This window comes from Pseudopodoces humilis, chromosome 12 (assembly GCF_049639895.1).
Source record: "Pseudopodoces humilis isolate 2021_Gansu_Grassland_sample_001 chromosome 12, ASM4963989v1, whole genome shotgun sequence".
Classification (NCBI taxonomy): Eukaryota; Metazoa; Chordata; class Aves; order Passeriformes; family Paridae; genus Pseudopodoces; species Pseudopodoces humilis.
Window position 1 is genome coordinate 5,842,518 of NC_142211.1, and position 16,820 is coordinate 5,859,337.

A 16,820-nucleotide genomic window follows, 5' to 3' on the forward strand; every position below is an offset into this window, starting at 1 on the left:
AAACTCCTCAAACACACAGCAAAGCAATTTACAAAAAAAAAAAAACAAAAGGACTAAAATACATACTGTAAAATACAGGAACATACATATAAAGAAAAAAATGTTGTGAATACTGAGTAAAACTCTCTTGAAAGCAACCTAAAAGAAGAATTTTCACAGATAGTAATTTAATGTAGGAACCAATTTATTTCCAAGGCCACAGCACAGCATCAACAAACCCAAATGAGTACACATGTTCTGAGACATAAATGCATCCCTATACTGTAATAAAATCACTATTTCTATGTATTTCACCCACAAATCTTCATTATCAAATAATTCTTCTATTACATAGGTAAGTAAAACAGATCTGATGACTGAATGATTAACCAAGAGTGAGATTTGTATTGGACCTGCTAGAGCAACTCCCAGCTTGTCTAAGAATTTTAAAATGTACATGGAAGGAAAAATTTGGTTGCTCAAACACATATGAAAAGAGTACTAGTCTGACCAAAAGAAATATATTTAAATATTCATACTAATAACTGCAGAACAGCTTCTGCACTATTCAGTCTTTTAGCTCAGAGAACAAAGAACAGAGCTTGACAAGAAGCTAAAGGGCAGCCAAAGTGAACTAGAGACTTTTCAGAAATATCCTACTTGGAAATATCATCTACATAGCAGCTTCCAAAGGGACTATAAGAACACCTCTACTTGCTTTTTCATTTCTCTGGCCTATCAGCCAGAAAAAAATGTTTCATCTACATATTGCCACCTTGTTAACAGTCAAATTATAATGTTTTTATAAGATTTTTTTCATTATTAAGTAGGAACTTTAACTACTCAAACCATGCTGGTTTGATCCCTCATACAGTGATCAGTGAATTATATTTTCAGTGAGATGGCAGCACAGGGACTAGTAATTTCACAACACTATATCTGGTCAACATCAACCTGTGTTTCTGTGTGCATGGAAAAAATACTTGCTCTGGTGTGTTTTGTACTCTCCAGGTCCCTTGAGCTGGCTATTTAGACATCAAAAATTTTAGTATTAGTATGTAAATAAAATAGAACTTTGTCTTTATCTCAGTGGGAAAGAAGTCTACTGTGACTCAGAGTTTGATACAGGGAAGAACACAGTTCAGGGAAAAATATCTATGCAAAGAAAAGACTTGTCTCAAAGAAAGAAAAACTAATGTCCTTATTTAGTTCTACTTGACAAATTTATAGATCAGAGAGAGGAAGAGGTCATACTGAAAAATTCACATTCCTTTCTTGTCACTCACTTTTCTAGTAACAGTACTAGAAAAAGTAATCTTGAGGTGTTTCTTGAGAAAGACCAGTTTTTTACTTAAATGAGAACACAGCACTGAAAAATGTTGTGATGCTTACCGACACAGATGGATACTTAATCAGACATTGCTTAGAAATGTCATTCTCCTTTCATTGATGCACACATACTGCACTTATTTGAAAAGGCAATTCCGTAAGAACTTCTGTGCTAGATTTTTCCAACAGAAATTATTTATTTTCCAGCCACATCTGGAACACACCAGTATGCAGAAGCCATTAAACATCTAACTGTATCCCTATCTGGGAATTTTTAAATCATGGACTCATTTGTAAAGTCATATGATTTGTACACTATAAAACCTCCACTTCACTGAAGAAATACAGAAGGATTTTGAAGGTCAGATTAGCAGAGACAGTCCAGCCTCTCTCATTGCCACTAACAGCGATGGGCTTTATTCCCTAGTCTTTTACTACCCTAATTGTCACTGCACAGTCATAGTCCCTCCTTTGCACCAGAACTGGCTTATCCTTTCGTGGGTAGATTAATTTCAGTAAGTCAACAGAAAATAAAAGAAAATAAGTGCAATTTTCTGCCAGAGCTGGCAGGAAGCAGGGAAAGGAGGGCAAGAACAAACCATCCCTTTAGAAAAAAAAATCCAAATCTGATAAAGTACCTGCTGTTTGGTCTCATCACACCTTAAACTCACAAGTTCTGACTGGACACAGAAGAGAGTACTGAGTGTATGGATGCTAAATCTGAACCACAGTGCCTGTACAAATTACAGGCCGCATAGCTTTCTCAAGTCCAGCCTGGGAAGTTTTAAGGAGGAATCAAAACAATCCTCAGGGACACAAAACAGCCTTGCAGGTGTTGTTTTCTATTCCTTGTTTTCCTTGCAGGAGAAAGTCAGGGGGTGGTGAACCCCACTGACCAATGATGGTGATATGGTGATTTACTGACCAATAAGAGTTTCCTTTCTGTACTTTCCACGAACTAATCTATATAACAAGCCTAGAGCAATAAACTAGAAGATTTCTCCTGTTCTGACTCCCTTGAGAGTCCGTGTCGTTCTTTCCCGCCGTTCCCAATTAGAACGACACTGAGTGTTTCTTTCACAGCACTGTTTGCTCTGAGACTTTTGAAGATAAAAATTATTAGAAAACAAAAAAAAAAAAAATTCAAACAGAGATGTCAGTAGCTTCTTAAAGTACAACTATATGTAATATATACTACTGCACAGAGAGTTATATAGAAAATGGAATGCGTGCCCTTCATCTATCAATAATTGGCCACTCATACATACGTCATAACATTTTTGTTTGGTTTGCTCTCAATAAATGTTCTTTATAATTCTATTTCCTACAATGTCAGAAGGAAATTAGTTTAATCCAAACAAATTATAAGGCCCGTGTTAAAGGACAAGATGCTAACTGATCGTTCTCACACTATTCAAGGAGTCACACACACACACCACCTGAGACTGCTGGGCTGAGAGTCCCTTCGCAGTGGGCGGCTTCAGTGGGCCAACAGGGGCCCCTTTTGACTCCTTGCTCACACGCACTCACTCTTGGGCATGCTTCCTCCTTCTTTGGGCTCAACCTTAGGCTTCCTGTAGAAGAGTGTCAGGCATTTGATTTATAAAAAATAACTTAATACAGTGGCACAGCAGCAGGCCAGCTTGAACTGTGTGTCTCCGGAGAGGGATGCAGAATAAAGAGAATCCTGGAGCAATTATACCCTTATGACTTGTACCTGCCCCTCATGTTCTTGACACACCTCTTGGTCCAATGGTAATTTTTGGTCTGGGATCTTCTAACACTTTATTGGGTTCTTTTTCTCTGTCCATGCAGACAGGCCATTAACTGTTCAAATCTTGTGGAGTTGCAGCTTTTTCTGACTGTTAGTCTCCTTATCTTCTGGTGCATCTGCTCACCTGTAGAGCATAGGAAACTAAAAAAAGCCCTAGACTAAGGATAAACATTACTTAGCAATGACTAAAACATCAGTGTGTTATCAATATTCTTCTCATACTAAAGACAAAACACAGCACTGTACCAGCTATTAGGAAAATTACTAAGAAAATTAACTCCATTCCAGCTGAAAACATGTCTAGGTATAAGTTCACAGCTTGCAGCTGAAGGCTTCAGCACATACAGCTATTCATGCTAAACAAGTAAAGCTAAGCAAACATGCTAAATCACACAGTATTATAGCTCTATGTAAGTCATTCTACTTAAAACCTACTCATTTAAGCTAGACAACTAATATCTCTCAACAGCCTGAAATACTTAATAAAAACCAAAGCAGCCTAAATTTAATTGTACATTGTCATTTTAGGTGTTACAGAACTGATTAATAATAAAGAATGCCTAGCTTATATGATGCAAACCAGCTCTTTTTCTCAGAAGCTTATTACCAACATATTTCCTCATAACCAGAGTCCAACAGACCACTTATTTTCCCTGCTTACAACTGTATCACCTTCTTATGCCAGTTCTAGCAACTGTTTAAATGAAAAAAAACACACAATCTGGGTAATAAAGAATTGACTGTAACACACAAGTCCACTTCATAGAATCTTCTCAAATCGCCTTCCTTACCATTAAAAGCCAACACACGTAATTCAATGAATTCACCAGTGACATTCTTGTACAAATAACCCATACAGATATCGTAGAATCACAGAATGGTTTTGATTGGAAGGGACCTTAAAGCTCATCTTATTCCAACCCCTTTGCTATGTGCAGGTACACCTTCCACTAGACCAGGTTGCTCCAAGCCCCATCCAACCTGGCATTGAACGCTTCCATGGATAGGGCAGCCACAACTTTTCTGGGAAACCTCTTCCAGTGCCTCACCACCATCACAATAAGGAATTTCTTCCTAATAACTAATCTAAACTTCTCCTCTTTCAGTTTAAAGCCATCACCCTATGCCAAACAGCAAAATGTCTAAATAACTAAAAACTAATCAAACCAAATAATTAGACCTCTATCAGAAAAAACTAATTGGCATCCAAACAAATGTAGAAATACAAAGTCTCTGGACCTCTCAAATGCTGTCTTTTGGACTTGTTCACATCCTCCCCAAGACAGCATACATTCTTTTTTATTTTCTCATAAGTGTCACATATCCCCATGCACTTAAAACAACAGAAGTGTGACCAGCACTTGTCTAACTGAACTCAAGACAGCTGACTCAGCTCTGTGTGAATGTGTGTACACAATGTTCTAGAGCAGATTTTTCATAACACTAAGGCATCCCCACAGGGATACTGTGTAATTTATATAGTGCTCCTTTGAAAATTTTGCCCTAAAGCTGACTCACTGGCATATGATTCTACCTAAGGCATATCTCTGGGAGTGGAGCTGGTTCTTTATCAGATGATTCATAAATCAGGCCTGCTAGCAATCCTAAAGAATTAGACCCTTTGGAACAAAAAAGTAAAATAATTGCAAAGTAAAATAAAATAATAAAAGATTAAACTAATGCTGTTTCAACTGGTTTTGTTTATTTAAACAAAGGTTAAAAATAGGCTGCATATACAAATTATCCAAGACTGAATAAAAATTACAAGTATATGTGTTAAAACAAAGCTTTGCAGAGCATGCTTTACAACCCTGAAAAGCAACATTTTTCATTGTAAATAAGAAGCAATACTTTACATTTAAATACAGGTTTTTGCATTGCAATGCTTAATGCATGTATTCTGTTCAAATGAAAAATAACTACCAGCTATAGGTTAGTTCATAAGTCTGCACACAGGCTTCCAGAAACATTTACTCATTCACCAGCTGCGCTGGAATCTCATAATGGAAAAAAAAAAAAAAAAAATCACAGTCCTAGTAAAAATAAATCCATCAGTACACAGATAAAAGCATATAAGGTTGGCTGCACTTAGCTTTCTAAAAATCTCATTTCTTTTTCCCAGTGAAATCATATTTCTCAAGTGCGCAGCAATTTAAAGACTACAAGCCTCTCTACTCTAAAAATTAGAGGGGACAGCTCTTTATTACTATCTGCTCCTAAAAATTTAAGTGACTCACTTAGATTTTTCATTATTCTATCGACAAAACCAGTGGCAGAAACCAATGCTAGGAGAGCCATAATTTGTTTCTTTTTCTGCTATATATTAGTTTGCAGAAGATCACACTACAGAGGATCATCATAAGGATATGCCAGGTTTTTCTAAGATTTTAACAAATTTTCTCACTTTACCTTTCCATTTCTGTTACTCAAAGGAAATGTATTCTGTGCTTCCTCTGCTGGTTCATGCTGTTCTATATAAATAAACCTCCTCTTTCAAGAAATGTTTATCTATTGTTCTACTGTGGTCAATAAAGTAATGCTCATGTAAAAGCCACATTTTAAATTGCTTGAGCATAATGGTAATAAATTAATCATACTTGTCAGATTAAGAACATTTATCTGAAATATCCTGAAAGTAATCAAACATTTAATAATTCACTAATAACTCTAGTTAGCAGATCAAGACAACTGCAATGTAACATCAAAGTAGTAAAGCTATCTCAGTACTGCAATATTCATTAGAGAAGGTCTTTTGCTGTCTCTCTGTAGAGAATATTTTATATATTAGTAAAGGCCTGTCTGCACAAACCAGCCTTTGGAATAAGTCGTGATATTAAAGGCTAAAGTCCTTGAAACTTTCCTGCAGAAGAGAGAGTAAAGCAAAACAATATCCTTGTGTACAGGAGAAAAAATGTAAACCTGTGTGTATTAGCCAATAGTAACTTGCTTAGCCCACAGACCCTGTAGAACCCTATAAAAGGTGTACTAAAGATAGAAATAAATGGCATTCACTTTTACTTCTGTGAAGGGTTGTGAATAGCTGGCAGTCTCTCAATATCTCTCAAAAATATCAAAGCTAGTCCAGCACGGACAGGCATAAATGTACCTTGTTATTGCTGCTATTTGGAAATATTGAAGCAGAAATGAGTGCCATGAGGCACAGGCTGCAGTTACAGAAGCCCTTAAGTTCATCTCAAAGTTCACTGACACTGTAAAGAGACAGAACTGCCAATGTGCTGGGGCAGTGAGCCCCCATCAACTCCTTTTGTTATTCGACTTCACAGAAGAAAGCTGTGCACCTTGGCTAGTTGACTGAATGAGATCAGTCAGGGTCCAGGACAGCAAGGTGAGCATTTTGCCCAACAGACAGCAGCCACAGGCCTGGAGCAAGGGAGAGCATTGGAGATTCATCTGATCTTGCAAAACAGAGCACCAAAACTGCATAGCCCTTGACATCTGACTCTCAGCAGATAAGACAGCTGTTTTGTCAGGTTCTCTGCAATGTTCCTTTCCAGTAACAGTGTTGCCTACTTAACTGACACTACAACCATCCTGGCTATCTTATGGGCACTCCTGTAGCTCACACAGCAACTCACCAGCATCTCTCCATCTCTTACAGCTATCTAAGAGCTCAAGGCACTGAACTAGAAGTGGTATGGACTTATGACAGCCATTTGGTCAAGATGACTTACAAGATATTAAGCCACTACAGTTTGTAAATTTTTTATGATCAGACCTTTTTACGCATGTAAACGCAGGAAATAAACAAAGCCAACTCTCAGGTATTTTAAAGCTTAAAATACTTTGATTCAATTCCAATTAATGTCTTAGCTTTAAATCATTATCTTCCTGGCATGGAGCAGTAACTTGCTCATTTTATGGTGTGTGGTTTTGATGCCATTTTGGTTTTTGCCGTTTTTTTCTATGTTCTCTGTATTCTTTGCACATGTATTTGTAGCTCTGTAGCCTATTGTATCAGTGACTAGTTTTCCCAGTACTTTTCCATGGCCTTTCCCTAAGCAAAAAGACAAAATAAATTCCAGAGCTCCAAGACCTGGGGCTACAAGACCCCTATGCTTAGTTCTTCCTGGCTACCAAGGTTGAGGACAACTATTCGAGATACATTTTCATGGACAAAGTACAACTAGTGCTGAAGGGGGCTCCAGAGAAGGGGCTTGACCTGGGGGGGAATTGCACCACCACTTGTCCTCCTAATTGGTGCTTTTTATCAGTTATGTTAATTTCCTAAAACCTATAAAAATGTACTCACCGCTGTGGAGGTGGGCTTTTGTGGACATCTTTCCATAAGTGCCCCTGAAGGCCTTCAAATAAAGATCCACTTTTATATTACCTTACTAAAATTATCTCGAGTTTCATTTCCAAGTTGGGAAAAAGGCAGCAGTTTAAGTCAGGCTGGCAACTAAGCACCATGCATCCAGTTGCTCACCATCCCCCCCCCCCACCCCAGTAGAACTGGGAGGAGAATCCAAAGCAAAACTTGTGGGTTGAGATAAGAAAAGTTTTGTAATTGAAACAAAGTTAAATATAAGAATAATAATGGTAAATAAAAAAGAGAAAACCCATGAAAAACAAGTGATGCACAGTACAGTTACCACCGACTGATGCCAAACCCCATCCACAAACTGCGATTAGCCCCCCTTCCAGGTAACTGTCCCAGTTTATGTACTGGACATGACATTCTATGGTGTGGAATCTCTCTTTGGCCAGTTCGAGCCACCTGTCCCAGCTATGTTCCCTACCAGCTTTTTGTGCATCTCCTCACTGGCAGGGCACGAGACACTGAAAAGTCCTTGACCTGGGTAAGCACTACTCAGCAACAACCAGAACATCAGTGTGTTATCAACATCATTCTCATACTGAATCCAAAACATGGCATTGTAACAGCTACTGAGAAGAAATTAACTTTATCACTGCTGAAACCAGGACATATGGTCTGGCCAACTGAGAGAACAGGTGACATGCCCAAATTCTACAGAAAGGCTGGAAAGAAGCTGTAAGCCAACCAAACCCTCACCTCAAGTCATTTTCTAATCTTTTTTCACAAGCCGCTAATATTATTTATTTGTTTCTTTAATTATTAAGCTCATAGAATAAAATCTAAATATTGCAACATGGATTTGCAGTAGGTATACTACTGAAAAATAAATGGCATCAATGCACTAAAGGCAAAGTCATGTTGCATTCAATTTATGAAAATTTGATAGTAAGATACCAACTGCTGTTGGGCTGCTCTTGCCACCAAACCCTTGATCTTTTCTGACCGGTAATAAGAGGTACCAATTGATTTCAGCATCCACCATATTGCTAACAATCAATACCATAATCTTTACATGCCTAAAGTGCTCCTAAAGAAGAAAGCACTTGTGACAGTGGTCTCAGGACTCAGTAAACAAGAAGTATAGCTTCACTGGGAGCAACATGCTACCTTCTCACCAAGAAAGCTCACCTGTACCCCTGAACCATACTCAAAGAGCACAGCTAGCTCAAGATACCTAACCTTTGAGTCTATATCTTTACCAAATCCTAACATTCTCCTCCTTAGTAGAGCTTTCCTAAGAAACTAATGCAACAATATCATGGTTTCACGTCAGCCATATCAACCAAGTCCCACACAGTTGCTCTCTCAGTCATGGGACTGGGGAGAAGATCACAAGGGTAAAAGCTAGAAAACTCCTGGGTTGAGATAAAGACAGTTTAATAGGGAAACCAAAAGCCATGCACACAAGCAAAGCAAAACAAGCAATTAATTCACTGCTTCCCATGAGCAGGCAGGTGTTCAGCCATCTACAGGAAAGCAGGGCCCCATCACGTGTAAGTCACTTGGGAAGATAAACACCATCACTCCAAATGTTCCCCCCCCTTCCTCCTTCTTCCCCCCATTTTATATACTGAGCATGATGTCATATGGTCTGGAATATCCCTTTGGTCAGTTGGGGTCACCTGTCCCAGCTGTGTCTCCTCCCAGCCTCCCATGCACCCCCAAGCCCCCTTGCCAGCATGGCAGTACGATAAGTAGAAAAGGCTTTGGCTCTGTGTAAGCCCTGCTCAGCAATAACAAAAATATCTCTATATTATCAACCCTGTGTTCAGCACAAATACAAAACACAGCCCCATACCAGCCACTGTGAAGAAAATTAACTCTACCCCAGCTGAAACCAGCACAAACTAAAAAGAGAAAATTCTTGTATGATACCACAGCCATAGACAAATGTCTGTGAGCACTGGAAGAATAACAGGAACTGTGGTATAGTCTGTAATGGAAGAAGAAGGAAGCCTGGTAAAGAAAAAGGACAATTCAGAAGAGGGTTAATTTAGAATAAGCTTTTGACAAACAGGTGAAAAAATAGTATGAAGCAAACACAAGTTGGTTCAACAAATAATTAAAAGCTACTTTTTGTATTTAAAAAAAAACAGAATTGACTAGGCCAAAAGCCAGTTGCATATGCATTATTTATAATGCCTTTACTATCACATACTTTCTACAGTATTTAATCCCAGTTGGCAGAGGTGAAAAAATTCAACCTCTACTTCAAGAAGATAACAGACCAGGAAACAGACATTTCTTTCCCATGACATACAGAAGACTTTGCATATATTTGACTACAGAAATTAAATCATAGTATGTAAGAACATACCAAGCTACCAGCTACAAGAAGAGCAAAAGAAAATTAAAAGGTAGTTTTCAGCAGTACCATGCAAGTACTGATAGGAGGAAAAAGCCCCAAACAAACAAAGGGGGGAAAAAAAAAAACCCAACCAAAAAACCCCTTACTTATCCTTAAATAAAAGCACCAATTACCCCAAAAATTCTTTTTGCATTATTGGTCTTGATTTAGGAAAAAGTGTCTCAGCTGTCAGAGCTTTATTAAGAATAAAAGTAATAATTAGCAACAGGAGACATAAACAATATATACAACTTCCCCAGAAAAAGGGGAGATAAAAGAAAAAAGAACATTAAGTCTGGAGTATTGATTCAACCCCATTCCATTCATTCAACAGTATTATTATTGCTGTAGCTTGATGAGTTTCATACAAACAGTGCAATCCACTACATGTGTTAAAAAAGCAGAAAAAATCATTTACATCTTGTAAAACAAAAAAGAAGGAAATCAGGTGTCTGTTATCAATCCAACTTTAAACTGAGGTGAGGTCAACAGTTAATTATTGAGGTCTTCTGAAATTAACTCTGGAAAGATACTCAATGTATTTCTCTACTTTAGTTTTATGCTAGTCAACAGTTTCTGGATTTTCTTTATCACAGTGAGCAGATCCAAAGCTTGTGAACTGCCTTTAAGATAACTTATTAATAACAGTAATTTGAAACATGGAAAATAAAATTTCACCTTTAAGGCTTTCTAAAAACAATACTCAAATATTTTTTTATAACTCCTCACAGATTCTGCATAGTGCTGATCAAAAGGTATGTCCTGGTTTAGGGCAAATTTGGGAGGAAATCTCCAAATGGGGTCCCTCTAGAAAGCAGATTTAAGCAGACCCTCCCCCAATTGGTTTGGGAAAAGATTTCCTTGGAGAAAAGTGGAATAAAACTGTTTATTTAGCAAGCAAAGTACTCACAAGCATAAAAACTGAATAATATTAAACAATAAAACCTCCGGCTGTTCTGAAGAGATGGCAAATTCAGAAAGTCCTTTCTGTGAGGTGTAGCTTGGCTTGCTCAGTCTCTTATCAGTCCCTCCAGCGGTGGAATGCAGCATCCCAGGCCCTGGTGGGCCACAGGCATAAGCTCACAGTGTTTTTCTGGGTTTTCAGTCCAGAGCAGGTGTGAACAGTTCCAAGAAAAAGAAAAGCCACAGTACGGGGAACTTCTCTGCCTCAGCTAGCTAAAAACTAACTAAAAAGAAAAGGAGAGCTCTCTCCCGCTGTCTGTCCATGCTGCAGACAACACAGTCCAGGAGAAGGAATGGAGTGACTGCAGTTTCTGCAAACAAACTGCACACTTCTTTTTCCCCCCCTTCACTCTCAGAACTGGTCTTAAAGGTGCAGAACTTAATATCTAGCATAAACAGAACAGACAATTGGGGATACAAGCATCATAAAGTCACCCTAGGACAAGGTGTTACCAGCTCTGGAGGAACCACAGCTATTGACAACTCAAATTGTATTTATCAGTAATTCAGCTCATGGGCACTGCTACCCATAAGCCCATTATTTCCCACAATGACAACTTCATTTCTAAAAGACATCTTATTAAACATGAGGAGGCCTCAGGCTACCAGCATTTTATTCAACTTCATTAGGAGACAGCCTCTAAACTCCCCTTATCTTACATTTATTTCCAGCCACAAGTACACGGAATTCATAAACAGCTTCCGGACCTACTCTTTACCAACATTTTTCCCCTAATTTTTTTTTTTTTTTTGCCAGTTTACTTAGAACTGCCTCTGGCCAGATCTGGCATTCCAAGACAGCAAGAATTGGGAGAGTGTGCTTAAGAGTCAGAAGAATTACCAGCTGATAAGAAAGCCTCAATACAAGAGAACAGCACTGTCTTAACCTCACCTGGCTATCATGTCAAGTTGCTTCTTTTTATTTCAGAAAGTTTGACAGTACTATTACACAGTAACAGTACAAAGAGCACCAACCTCAAACTGATATAATGAAAATGCAATTATTTCCAATGGAAAACAAATTATTGAAATGGTAATTGCTTCATCATGCAGACAGCTCATATTATAAAGTCTGGCAGTTATTTCCAGCTCTGCTACTGAGAGTCTTTTGGCCTCTACCCATTTTGGATGAATGGAAGTGAAATCTGCCTTCTCTTAAATAAGTCTTGAAATGCTAATGACCAAGCACCATGAAACAAGACAGTAGAGCAGAAACATAGCCAGAAAAACCACTTATCCAATTGAAGTCTGGCTTTTTCTGCTCATTTACATTAAATTTTTAAGCATCAAAGCAGAAGAGCATTGTGCAGGATGCTGCATAATTCTCACTGTAACATCAAATCCACAATCTATATACATTGAAACAAAAATGCTAGCCTGAGTGTTCAAATACTGTCACAGTATTGTCACAGTACAGCTGGCCTGGACTGGACAAAGTAAATCTGACCATAACACAAATCCAATTCAGCTAGCCTAGTTCATGCCTGAACATGTCCCTGGATAAGTTACAGGGGACCCTCAGCCAGACCCATCCAAGCTGAGAAGTAAGCACACCACTGGCCAGGAAGCTGGGTGGGGAGAGAGATCTCAGCCAATAGATATCAAGCCTGGGAGTTTTTGAATTGAGTATTTGGGTTCTGAACAATAAAGGAGGCTGTTTGTCTCGTGAGCATCTGGATCACGAGTTGTGGAGTTTTCATCTCCCCACCCACGACCTGCATGTTACAAAATACAAGTATTTTTTCTTTTGCCTTAGCTCCAGAAGAAGGTCCCTGTTCAGTCAAGCTAGCTTTTTGACTTGCCTGCTGGACTTCTGACACTTAGGAATTGCCTGCTCCTGTGCCCTTATAGGAGGTAATGTTTAAAAAGTGACCGGCACTGATGGACGCCAGCACTTGCAAAAGTGTTTTCCCAGGGGACCTTACTCACTAGTTCCCTGAGCAACCTTAAGTCTGCTCTCCTCACATCCAGGGTTGAGGTTTTGCTGGCACTTTTCCTTCTGGCAACAGATTTTAAATTTGATTGTTTTGTGGTCACTGGGGTCAAGATGGCCACCAGTCACCAGTTCACTCACAAGACCAACTTATATCAATGAGATCTCGGTATATATAACTTGGTCTCACATTATAACAAGATCAAGTTGTATCCACTTATCTCCCTAATATTTAGTGTTCAAAGCCCCTCATGATTCTCCATTATTTACTCTTGGTAATTCAATCTTATTTTACCTGATTAATCCCCACCTCCTCTACACTGTCAGCTGCCAGTGTGATCTGCTCATTTATGAAATGCACACAAACATCCTTCCTATTTCTCTTTTATCAGTTAGAGCAGGGCTTAGTTTCTGTGTGTTGTGATCACTCTATCGACCTTTCTCAACTGCCTTGTGGTTTGCATCAGGTTCCTTACCTTTTCTCCTCCCTTCACAGTACCCAGTTTAATGCATCCACTCATTTCCCAGGTTGTTTGTGCACTTTAATTTCTACCAGGCAGGCAGATTGCATGCACTTATCAAGAAAAAGCATAAATGCCCAGGCTGTACTGCAGTACACATCATACGCTTGAATGCATAAGACTACAGTCACTTTCCTCTTCCTGATTTCTCAGGAATCTCATTGCACCTCTTCATGTCAACCAGCAATTAGGCTAAAGAGCAAACAGAAATAGTTGACACAATATAATTAAAAAATAAAGTGCTTAAAAATTAGTCAGAATTCTTATCCTCATATTTGGGCATAAATACCAGCTGCCCAAACTCACGTACTATCTTCCATTATCCCACCAGTCCCTCCTCCTAATTCCCTACACAAAATACCAGTGTTACTGGTATGTATGAACCACAAAAAGCACTATTTTATTAGCCTTTAGCAGCCACATAATCACCCCCTTTGGAGCTTCTTTTACCAGGATGAAACTATGCTAGATCACCAGAGGTAAGAAATATTTAGAAAATTATGCTTAAAAATTATTGCTGTCAGACAACTGAGTTTTCCACACTTCGTCTCACTGTTTTGGTATCATACATAAAGGGGGGGGGGGGGCAAGATATTTGGGCTTAGAAAACACATAAAGTAACTTAATGACTCCTTAGAGCTTGTTACAAACCTATTTGCTCTGCAAAAACGATGTTACCCTCTTCCAGGGTAACAGAAGATGCACTGTTGTGACTGCCTGACTTTCAGGTCTTATATCATAGAAATGGTCATTACAGGTGTTAACTAAGGCAGGAGAACCATAAGATGAAGACCTCAAAAGAGTACCATACTGAGTTTCCATCTCAAGGTCAAACATTACATTTTTAATAGACTTAAGCAACATAGGATACTTTAAGAGAAACATTTTAAACTTAATGTTTGTTTGCTGTTCTAAGGGGAGAGCTATTACTGTTTGGACTTAAAACTTTAGCTTGAAAACTGAAAATAGGCTAGCCCTTACCTATAAGTGAAACTATTATTTGGTCTTATGGTCTTGACAAGTACCAGAAGAGACTTAAAATCAAATAAAATCTTTGGGAGTGGGAATTAAGAGAAATTTTACATTTTTAAAGATATGCTCAAAGGTTCATTCATTTTTAAAAGCTAGAATTACCTGACAGTGAAAAAAAAAAAAAACCGAAAAACAAACCATAATACCAAACAGGACTGACTTATGCCATAGAATCTCTATAGATAAGATTTTTTTTCCAGCCTTTGAAACAGTTAGGTATTTTGTGCTGGTTTAAAGTGTGTAACTAGTTACAACCAAGACCTTGTTTAACTAAATTATTAGCTATGGTTTCACAAAGGTACCTACAAACTTTAAGACAAGTTGCCTTGTTCTGCTATTAACAAACATACAAAAATACAATTAAAAATAAAGGCAAATAAAGTTTTAATATTGGAATTGGGGTAATAGTTAAATTATTCCAAGTCTCCTCAGACTTTTTCCTTCTAAAAAGAAAAAAGTAGCACAGTTAAATTTTACATTCTCCACGTATGACTCTATTGCTCAAAGCCACAACTGCAACCTAGATATTAGGAGCTCAAGGAGAATTCAGGCTAGATAAGCAACGAACAATTTGGAACTTTTTTCCTCATAAAATATAGCTTCCCACAAAGTAAACAAAGAAGAAAAAAAAATAGAGAAGCATAAAATTTAAGCAGTTTACACCCCTTGTTTTTCAAAGGGTTTTTCTCCAAACAGCTAACATGATCTCACGGCACTTTACAGATTTCCCAGGAAAGACTAAGTGGTCAAAGTTGCTTCCAGAAGCTGTGGTGAGGCTTTCATCCTCTGATTCCAGGCAAGGAAGTACTGGGCCGGGTCGGGCCGTGATGGAGATCACTATTACCAAGGCGGTCAGTACTGAAAGCTCCCAACAGACTCCCACGTTTCCCTGAAAAGCCCACGGCCGAAGCTGATGATACACAACGCGGGCCTTCCCGACCCCGATGGGACCGGGCCCCTGAAGTGTACCCTCCCGCCTCTGCCAGCCCCGGGGGAGGGTGAGGGGAGTGCGAGGCCAGTATCCGCCTCTCCCGAGGCGCCTCGCCGTCTCCCGCCCACGCGCAACCGGGCTAACGGCAACGGTTCCGACGCCCCTGCGGCTGAGGCAAGGCGGCCCGGCCCTACAGGAGCGTGGAGTTGGGCGAACCCCAGCCGCACCGGCCCCACTCACCTGGACACCGCAAGGCCCCTCCTAGCCTCCACTTGGGGGGTAGGAGCTGGGGCATGGGCAGCCAGAAGGAACTGGGTCTCAGCCGCGCGGACGCCACTCCACGCCCCCCAGCGCCAGAGAGAATGTCACCGGAGGCCGCAGGGCTCTGCATGTGGCGTCACTTCCTCTTTCCGCCACAGCCAGAACAACTGAGAGCGGCGCAGAGCGACTGAGGCCCAGTCCTCTCCATCCCCTACCCTCAAGCCCTAAGGGGAGCGGAGGGTGGGGGTTCGCCAGTGGCTGAGTGTATAAAGTAAGCACAGTAGTCGGAGCGACTCACCAAAGGAAAAGAGCTGAGGAGGAAGCTGAAGGAAACAAGAAGAAAGAAACGTCTTTCCCTGGCACAGGGGCCGGGCGACGAAGAGGGCTGAGCTCGGGAGAGGCAGTGAACCTGCTCTCCCCGATCTCTTGTCCAACGCTCCTTCTTCCTACAACACTGATCCTGGTGATCCTGCCTCTTCACTCCCTGAGATCAGAGACCTGGGGACTGGGTTGGGGAAGGTGACGTGCCATTAGGGCGACATTGTAATGCCTACATTAAACATCTTTCTGATGTTTCTTAATCAGGGTATTTAGCTTTGCATCCCTGGGGTATATATGTTGCACAACTGCACAATATATTGCAGATAGTGCTCTGCAATTTGAAAACATGGCAGCAATCAGTTCAGTATAGTTCCTAATTTCTGATCTGGACCTACAAATGCCTGGGAAAATCCAAGTGTTAAACATGCATCATACAACAGAGGCACCCTTGGAGCATCCTGATCCTCCACAGCCACTGCTTCTGGCAGTCATAGGGTTGGTAGTATAGAAATATGTGCACACATCTACCTGCATCACCATCCAAATCATATACATTGACTTAGAAAACACAGACATCTGTTATAAATCCATATTGTGATACTGGCTTTCACAAGTATTAAGATGAATATTATATGTTAAATGCTTTTTGGCTATGTCTGTACTTTTTCTCTTGAAAGCAAGTTTTAGGCGTAAAGGAATTTCGTGGTGTCCCTCTGTACAAAGCAAGAAAACCCCAGAGGGCAAAGACAGTGGGGCCCAGGCTGTTATCAGCGGAAAGACAATGGAGCCCAGACTGTTATCAGCAGCAGGACATGGAGACCAGGCTGCTAACAGCAGCCGGGACCAGGCCGTTGCAGGCCGTTGACAGCGGAAGGACATGAAGCCCAGCTGTCATCAGCGGCAGGATGAGGGGCCCAGACTGTTATCAGCACTGACTGCTTGCAGAGAAACGAAATCAAGCTCAAATAAAATGATGATCAGCAAAAATAAAAACCGTACAGAGCATGCTCTAAAAAGGCAAGTTCAGGGCATAACCATGCAAAATGCTTCTTAGAAAAGTTTGAATATGCATTAAACCCTCACAGCAGGA

At 40.0% G+C, this 16,820-nt stretch overlaps 1 protein-coding gene across 1 annotated transcript in view; it reads right to left on the bottom strand.

Moving 5' to 3' along the window:
* Positions 1-15,527, bottom strand: part of LOC148183306 (protein ARK2N-like) — a 119,617-nt gene extending 104,090 nt beyond the window's left edge. The window contains exon 1 of the mRNA XM_088061530.1: positions 15,389-15,527. The gene's annotated coding sequence lies outside the window, so the exon portion shown is untranslated. The remainder of the gene's footprint in view (positions 1-15,388) is intronic.
* Positions 15,528-16,820: the final 1,293 nt, after the last annotated feature.